We start from the raw sequence: 9340 nt of genomic DNA on the forward strand, positions 1-9340 counted from the left end.
TTTCAACATGACAGATGCCTCTGTGTCCTTCGCCAAGGACACAGGCCATATCCAAGACGGCGGTAGCACCCATTGAGAGGGTCAAGCTGCTGCTGCAGATGCAGCATGCCAACAAGCAAATCACGGCAGATAAGCAATATAGGAGCATTATAGATGGCGTGGTTCGTATCCCCAAGGAACAGGGAGTCCTGTCCTCCTGGCGTGGGAACCTGGCCAGCGTCATCAGATGCTTCCCCACCCAGGCTCTCAACTTTGCCTTCAAAGATAAATACAAGCAGATCTTTCTGGGTGGTGTGGACAAGAGGACCCAGTTTTGGCGCTACTTTGCAGGAAACCTGGCATCAGGTGGTACCACTGGGGCCACATCCTTGTGCTTTCCCTCTTGATTTTGCCTGTACCCGTCTAGCAGCTGATATGGGCAAAGCTGGAGCTGAAAGGGAATTCAAAGGCCTTGGTGACTGCCTGGTTAAGATCTACAAATCTGATGGGATTAAGGGCCTGTACCAAGGCTTTAATGTGTCAGTACAGGGCATTATCATCTACCGAGCTGCCCACTTTGGTATCTATGACATTGCAAAGGGAATGCCCCCAGATCCCAAGAATACTCACATCTTCATCAGCTGGATGATTGCAGTCTGTCACTGCTGTCCCTGGCCTGACTTCCTATCCTTTGGACACTGTTCGCCGTCAGTGCAGTCAGGACACAAAGGAACTGATATCATGTACACAGGCACGCTTGACTGCTGGAGGAAGATCGTTCGCGATGAAGGAAGCAAGGGTGCATGGTCCAACATTCTCAGAGGCATGGGTGGTGCTTTTGTGCTTGTCTTGTACGATGAGATCAAGAAGTACACATAATTATGTCCTAGGTGTTCTCCCCGAGAACAGGCATATTTTATAATATACCGTATCTTGAACATTCTGGACAGATTCTCTGGGCTTGTCTGTTTTATCAATGGCAACTATTTTCCAATTAAAAAATGGGAAGCAATAATATTGATTTGACCAGTTTTCTCTTAAACGCATTTCCATAATGACAGTAATGATGGGACTCGGTTATATTTTTTATTTCAATCACTCCTGATAATAAAATACTAAAGAAATAAAAATATCTAAAACTAAAAAAAAAAAAAAGTAGATGATCCTTGAATGAGACAGAATCCAGCTGCTGTAGTGAATAACAATGATCCGAAATGACAGACTTATACAAAGTCTTTCTCTTACTTATCATCACTGAGAATCAATATGATAGCTTCTTCACAGTGTCCAGGTGTACACTGCCATACATCTTCCCTCTTTGAATGTTAGAAGGCTGTTCCCATTTCCCTTTATCTGAGAGGTTATTTTTTAGGCTATATATTTCATGTAATACATAAAACCAAATAGAGATATAACAGAAATTTTAGAGTCTTGGAGAAGGGATTTGGAGAACACATAGCCATGATGGCTCCATATTGGGTCTACAGCATTAGGAACCTCACGTGGGAAGAAATGGGGGTCAGGTGACTCAGTAACTGAGGGCTGTAGCCACCACCATGCCTTCCCTCCTGCCTGTGTCAGGAGTTAGTAGAGCACTTTCCTGACACCTGTGAGAACTGGGGTCCAATCTCCATCCTTATATGTATGTACACACACACACACACACACACACACACACACACACACACACACACGCAGCAGAACATCCACATGGAGTTAGAGCAAAAGTGAAAGTCTAGGTTATTAAATAACCCTGAGAAGGACAAGAATAGATTTAGTAGGGGAATAAGCTTAAACTCTGGGAGAGGCAGTTGGACTGGAGTGTGTGGAAGGAAGGGTGAATAGAATCTATGGATTAAAACAGGATCTGTGGCCAGGTTGACTGTGAGGTAGGATATAGGAGTGGAGAGGTTGTGGCGGTTAGGTTGGAGGTTCTGCTTTGTGCTGGAAGCTCTGAGGGCACCCAAAGATAAAGGTAAGGCATATAGTAGGTCTTATTTCCTGGACAAAAACTCAAGGTCAAATGCTCAAAGACCGAGGCATCCCAGGAGTGATCCTGAGTGCCTTCCTTCCCTACAGACTAAAGGCAGAAATAGCCTCACACTGGAGCTACAAGCTAGCAGGGGAGGATTAGCTTTTCAGATGGCTAGGGAGAAAAGACAGATGCAGAAGTGGACCTGTAGTCTTGAAGGTTATTTCTGCAATAGTAGTGGACACAAAGGAACCAGGTATTCAGGAGCCAAGCACAATACAACCCTGAGGAAATCAGGCCTTAATGCTCTCACAGTCACAGCCTTTGCTTCCTTCATGCTAGGTACTCAGTAGGCACTCCCTAAGTACCAATGACCACAAAAATGATGTTGCCGACTGGGCTGCACAGCCTCTCATTTGACCAATTATTTATGATCGTTCAGCTGATTTCCCACTCTTGTAATGGCCTTCAATTTTACTGCAAACACAATTAGGGCATGCCAACAATAATGCTTTACCACCACAAAAATAGATCTTACCTCCCACTGGACACCTTTATGCACTAAATCTCTGCTAACAGACCCACAAACAAAGTCCTAGGCAAGCTTCTCTTGCCTGCAGAGGAAAGCATTGCAGGGAAAGCCAATATGCTGGAGTCAGCCCCGGCGGAAGTTGGAGTCTACATTTTCATTATTCATATCTATGCTCCATCTGCCTCTTAACATCATTTTGTTTATAATATCCATGTCCTTATAGATTAAAAACTGCATACAGTTTTCACTTCAAACCATTTTTGCTTTTTTCTCATTCTCTTTCTCTCTACATGTCACATTTAAGTCAATTTGAAAAGAAAGGGGTTTGAAACCACATCACTTCCCTCAGGCAGGCATAATCCCAGCGCTCTGGAGGCTGAGACCGGAGAACTGAGAGTTGGATAATAGAGCCTAGATAACACAGCAAGACCCTAGCTCAGAATCAAGACAAACAAATAAAACCAGCTTCAGTCTTTTCGACTCATGCCATTGAACTTTGCTACTTGGGCGTGGCTATTTTTCACTTTGGGCGTGGCTATTTTTCACTTTGCAGACTTTCCCACGCATTTATTCTTCACTCTGATGAGAGCTGTGTACCTTTTGATATAAAAAGATTTGGCACCATAGAGCCACCACTTGGCTCGGTCTTTCCTCTGCCAGTCTCAGCTGAGGGTCAGACCAGTTTCCCTTTGTTCAGCTCTCCTCCCATATACTTCCAGCCCTGCTCCTGAAAGCATAATCATGAGGAACAGCAAGAGACCAGAAGAATTCCAGAACATACAAAGAAATGAATTCCTAATCATAAATTCAGACCCAAATGGGAGAAAAAAACCCATCCACCCAAACAAACAAACAAACAAACAAACAAACCCATAATAGTAATAACAACAGGTGTTTTTGGACAGCCCAATCACTATTGATTATCAAGACTAAAAAAGTATTTGATCTGTTTTTTTTAAAGATCTTAGAAATACAGGTTTCTCTCCTACTTCAGTGATTTCTATGGACAGTTTAGGAGCACCATCTTACTGATGACAGATAAACCCACCCCCTTTCTTGGATGTGAGGACTGTACATTTTTTCTAGGGTTACATTGATCCTCTGTTTCTAGTTTAACTTGTAAGTCACTGTTAAAGCAATGCATTTGCCTTATTAAAGCTGGGTTATCAAGCATCTGTAAATGAATACAGAATCTCCTATTCTCCAACCTTTTACCATATTGGAACTTCAGTCTGTCTGTCTTTGACTTTCCTGTTGCCTAAGAGCCCACTTCCATTTGCTCTGTATACTCTCACAGTGCTTAAAACCTAAATCTCACTGTACTTATCAATCATACATCAAAATGCCAGTGAATCAGGAGAAAGCGCATACGGGATCACACTTCCCACAGAAAAATTGTAAATCTAAAGAACATCCACAAGAATTTCAACATTCCTTCCTCAAGTGTACAGTGGACTTTGTGTCTTGGTTTGAAGACATAAAAAGTAATTAATAAATAAATTTGTAACAATGATAATCAAAGAAAAAGAAGCTATCAATTTGTGTGTGGGAAACATGGGAGAGATTAGAGAGTGGGTTAAGGGTTATACAGTCCTTCGCAGGAGACTGGAAATGCGCCAAAGAGAGGAAATGGCAAGAGGGAAGTGATGTAATTATATTTTAATTTAACATGGTTTAAAATAAAATATATGTGAGACATTGAATACCCTAAATTGATCTGTGTAAACTGAATTTGTATGTTGAAATATCACCCTGTGCCCATAAATATGTAAAACCATTACTTGTTAGCAACAAAAGTATATTGCTTTATCGCAGCTCCCACTTTGCTTCATCTTGGGATACTTCCTCTGGAGTGTGGACATCAGAAGATGATTCCCCAATATATGAAGGACTGTTGAGTTAAAAATAATTTTACGAAGGCAAATGAGTTCCCTGCTTTCCCTCTATTTGGCTTAAAGCAAGACATAGACTTGCAGAAGTCTTAGTACCCTACTCACCTTGCTATCATATTAACAGAAGTTATCCACTGAAGACCCTTATCAACCTGAAGAATTTTATAAACAAGTTTTGCTAAGGATGACCATAGTTAACTGATTTAAATAATCAGAGTTGTACATGACATGATATACTTCAGTGTGAGACCAGAGACCCTCAATAAAAACTGTCAGAAGAGACAATGGGTGAATGCATGATTGAACAAAATCAGCATGTGATCTTCTGGTAACAGACTGAGGGCAGCTCAGTAAAAGTTGGCAGTTCAGATTCTCAACCTCAATGAAGCATTCCTTCCTCCCACTCACAGTGCAGCCCTGTGGAGTGAAGGTGAAGTCGGCAGGGGAATCCAAGTGTCTCTGATGCACCTTGATGGGGCAGAGGAGAAAGGATTCTGATTTCCATGAATCCCTTTGGAAGGAGAAAAGGAGGCAAAAAACTGAAGGGCAGAAGATGGTTAGGGATGCCTAACTTCTGGCATCCATAGGATGTGCCCTTCTCAGTTTGATACTATATTGGTAACTGTAGGGCCAGTTACATGTCTCTAGTCATGCCACTTACTTATTGACTGCAATATCTGTGACAAATTTTATTAATTCAAAAGTAATTGAAGTCTATACCTTTTCTTCCATGTATTCTGTGGCTTAGTGTTTTAAGAAGTATGTGATCAATAAAGCTACATCACTGTCCATGTCTTTGCACATTTTAAATAAGAAAAATGTTTCTTAAAGTTCTATTTTTGCTGGAAAGTAGTTAATTAAATTTTAATGTGAGGTAGTTATTATATATTTGGTAATTATGTAATAAATGACATTATACCCTATACAATGACATTTATTTTATCATCACATAAAACTACTTCATTTCATCTTATCACAACTCTGTGCATGCATATATGTATACATATTTATGTCTGTACATTTGTGTTCAGGTGCACGAGCATGTAAGTATGCATACATGTGAAGTCTAAAAGTCAGTGCTGGATATCTTCTTAATCATTCTGTAATATATATGCAAAATTCTGCAATATATGTATATATATAATTTTGTAACAATATAAATAATTTTGTAATCTATATACAAATATATATGTGTGTATATATACACACACGCGCACACACACACATGTATATATATATATATGTGTGTAGAGATAGGAAGTGAGACAGAGGGACAGAGAGATAGAGAAGACAGACAGAGACAGAATCTCATTGTGTAGCTCTGGTTAGCCTGAGACTTGCTATGTAGCTCAAGCTGGCCTTAAACTCAAAGAGATCCACTTGCCTTTACCTCCCTAATGCTGGGATTAAAGGTATGTGATACCATCTCCATCTCCATGGGTTTTTTGTTTGTTTGTTTGGTTGGTTGGTTGGTTGCTTTGGTTTTTGATTCAGGGTCACTGAACCTGGAGCTCATCAGTTTGACAAAGATAACTGGCAAGTGAGCTCTAGGAATCTGTACACCCACACCACACACACACACACACACACACACACACACACACACACACACACACACAGAAATGAAAGTTTATAGTAAATGTTCTTTATGTGGATGTTTGAGATCCAAACTCAGGTCCTCATCCTGGCAAGGCGAACCCTCAATGGAGCTGTCTCCCAGACCCCTTATCACAACTTTTGTGATTACTATTACTACCACATTTTACAGAGTAGAAAGTAAATCTCAGACAAAATTGGTAATTCTCTAATAAACAGTAGAAACTAAAAACCATGCCCTTAGAAGACTAAATTTTGTTTTGTTTCTGTGTAAACACAAATGAGTTTTTAAAAGCAATTTTGTTATAAACAGTGATCTGGCAAACACATGTGAACTGGAATTTAGACATTATCTCATCAGGCAAAGAATCTCACAATTTTCCCATAACACTAATCAAGAGCGTAAATTATTATATCACTGTCTTCATCCGTTTTGGTTGTGGTTTGCATCCTTATTAACACATTAGAACATATCAAACTGATGTGGAAACTGTTAATCTCAGCTGTGCCCTGAAGTCTTCCCCTGTGGTGAAATTCTTTTACATTATAATGAGTTTACTGGTACCATTGCTTACCAATTTCATTCTCTATTACTCTCACACAGGCTATAAAAAACTTAGCAAGTTGTTGGAAAAAAATTAATTCAAACATCTATATCATTAAAGGTAAAATAATGTTTCTATTAAAAAAAAATGTTTCTGAGCTAAGCTTCATGGAATCCCATTCAATCTCAGCCTTGACAGATTTTTTTTTTTTCACCATTAAAACAATATGTCAGATAACTTTGGTCAAAATAATGCAATAAATGCAAAATGATTGCCTAAAACAGTCCAGCAGTTGTAATTTTTTCATATAAAAACTGACAATTACCAATGGTTTCCTGCCTTCACAAATAGGGAAATCTCTCCAGTTTGTAAAATCAATGACCCTAAATGAGTTGCTTTCTGGGAACTATGTTGTTATGTTTGTTTCTCTAACTTCCTGTTCAAAGACCAAATGAATCTTCAGATTTCCCAGCCAGGGGTCTCACTGTCTCACATTTTATTTTTATGATTCCTTTGCTTAATAGCAGATTTTTTAGCTTTCACATTTTCAATTTGACACTCCAGATTGTTCAATTTGTTGAAAGACAGAAGGCTTAACAAACACATTAATCTGTTTTTCTCTAACTGTGGAACACCAATAGAATTTCCTCCTCTAAAAATTTCATAATAGTATCTATAATATCTCCACAAAATATGTTTTTCCTATTTTGATGATTAGAAAATTTCTTTTATACTTTGGTTTCAAATTACCTATCAACTATGCTTGAACATTCAAGGCTCAGCAGCAAGAATTCCAGACTAGCCTAGAATTCTTGGTGATACCCAACCCCTCCCACCCCCCAAAATAAAAAAGTTCAAGAAACTCTAATTATCTCATGGTAAGTCCCTCTATGCAATCACCTGCTTCTTACCTTTGAACTTCGTCATCTAGCTATGAGATTATTTGGATAAATATCTCATTTAGAATCAGAGTATGGGGAGGTCTGCTCTTTCAAATGTTTCACTCCTCTTGAGGTTCTAACTAATCATCTCAAAATTAAATTATCCTTCGAAATGATCTTTATTTGAACTTTTTAATAGTCTAGAACCTCAATGTTAACAACAAAATAAAAGTCCTGAACCCTATATGAAAAATTTGCAGCATCACATCCAGTTTCTCAAAGATATCCTGTGTTAGTTCCAATTCTTCATTCTCTTGTGATAGAATCATATACAGAATTTGACAATTTTTCTCCCGGTGTAAGTGAAACATATCTCTCTCAAAACACTCGGGACAGTAAAACATGAATGGCAGCCTTAGAGGCACTTGCCTCCTGCATCCTGCTCATCTTGATATCGAATCATTCACAGATAGCAAGTGGTTCAGCTTGTGGTGTTAAGTGTAGAGTCAATCTGGACCTAGCACATGGATCTAGTTCAGGCTTACCTAGTCCTAGCCAAACACGTCAGAGCCCTAGGCAATGTAAATCCACAAGCAAAACAACGCTGAATGTTTCTTGTCCACAGGCCCTGACTTTTGGATTGTTTGCTGCGTAGTGCTTCTACAGCAACAGCTGCCTGTTACAGCATCCCTAGTCCCACCTCCTTACTATACCTGTTTTTGTTGAAAAGATTAAATGAGTTGATGCATTGGAAGTGTTCCTTGAATACTTTTTTATTATCTATATTCCTACTATGGCTACATGTTTTAAGTTGAGAGACACAAGTCTCCAACTATCCCGAACTACATTGCCATGGCAGAATCATGTCACTCATGCGTGCTATATGGTAACGTTTATGGTTCTGTTGATTTCAAAGATGAATTAATTCCATTAAAGAAAACCTGGGCATTAGGACAGAAAAAGCAACCAGAATCTTACTTCAAACTCTGAGAAGTAGATTTCTTGACATCATAAGCAACTGCAGTTGGGCAGGGCACAGGGAGGTTAAAAGGCAGAGTAGTAATATGATTCTTTTTAATTCCTCATTCAGCTTCAAAAGAATACTTATAAAAAAATAAAAGTTTCTATTTTAGTTGCACATAAAGATTTATCTCTGTAGTTACCTTGCTATTCCTTTAGAAGCAAAAATATTGGAAACAATGTAAATATATAATAAGGAATTCATTAAATAAATTTTGATACAGATGAGATAGAATGAAGCCATGTAACTTTCCTGCTGTGGGAAAATACTGCATAATGTGGAAGATTGTTCATTATATGTGACGTAAGTAGAAACAACTTATAAGGCATTATCGTAGTTCAACCACACTTCTTTTTAAAAATACGTATCTAGTAATATAAAAAGATATTCAGCTTCACAGATGGAAGCAAAAATGTGATTTTAAACATCATTCTCATTTATGAATTTGTCAAAAACCAAGTGTTGACTCCCATTATGTAGTGAGAATTAAGGTAGAAGCCATGATCATCCATTGCTTATCAGATTTATAGTACAACATTTTTGGTTCATAACTTGGCAAGATTTATCAAAATTACATACACATAGTTTTTTACTAATCAGCCATGTATTCAAATTCTAGATGTTTCAAATTTCAAAACCTACAAATTGATTCTGAAATATACTTTTTTATTACAAAAGGACTCACCACATTTGGACGTCAAAGCCCCAATCTTTAGCTCTTCAGAAGGTGGCCTTATTTGGAAATAATGTGTGTGTGTGTGTGTGTGTGTGTGTGTGTGTGTGTGTGTGTGCGCGTGTGTGTGTGTGTGCGTGTGTGTGTGTGTACGTGTGTGTGTATATACATGTGTTTTGTGTACAGGAAGGTTCCCATTTACACGTGTACATCAGAGGGCAACCTCAGATAGCATTTCTCAGAGTATGC

General features: G+C 38.7%; 1 pseudogene; it reads left to right on the top strand.

Moving 5' to 3' along the window:
- Positions 1 to 7: 7 nt before the first annotated feature.
- LOC110325854 lies at positions 8 to 858 on the top strand (annotated as a pseudogene).
- Positions 859 to 9340: the final 8482 nt, after the last annotated feature.

The sequence above is a fragment of the Mus pahari genome, chromosome 8 (genome assembly GCF_900095145.1).
Source record: "Mus pahari chromosome 8, PAHARI_EIJ_v1.1, whole genome shotgun sequence".
NCBI classification, from domain to species: domain Eukaryota; kingdom Metazoa; phylum Chordata; class Mammalia; order Rodentia; family Muridae; genus Mus; species Mus pahari.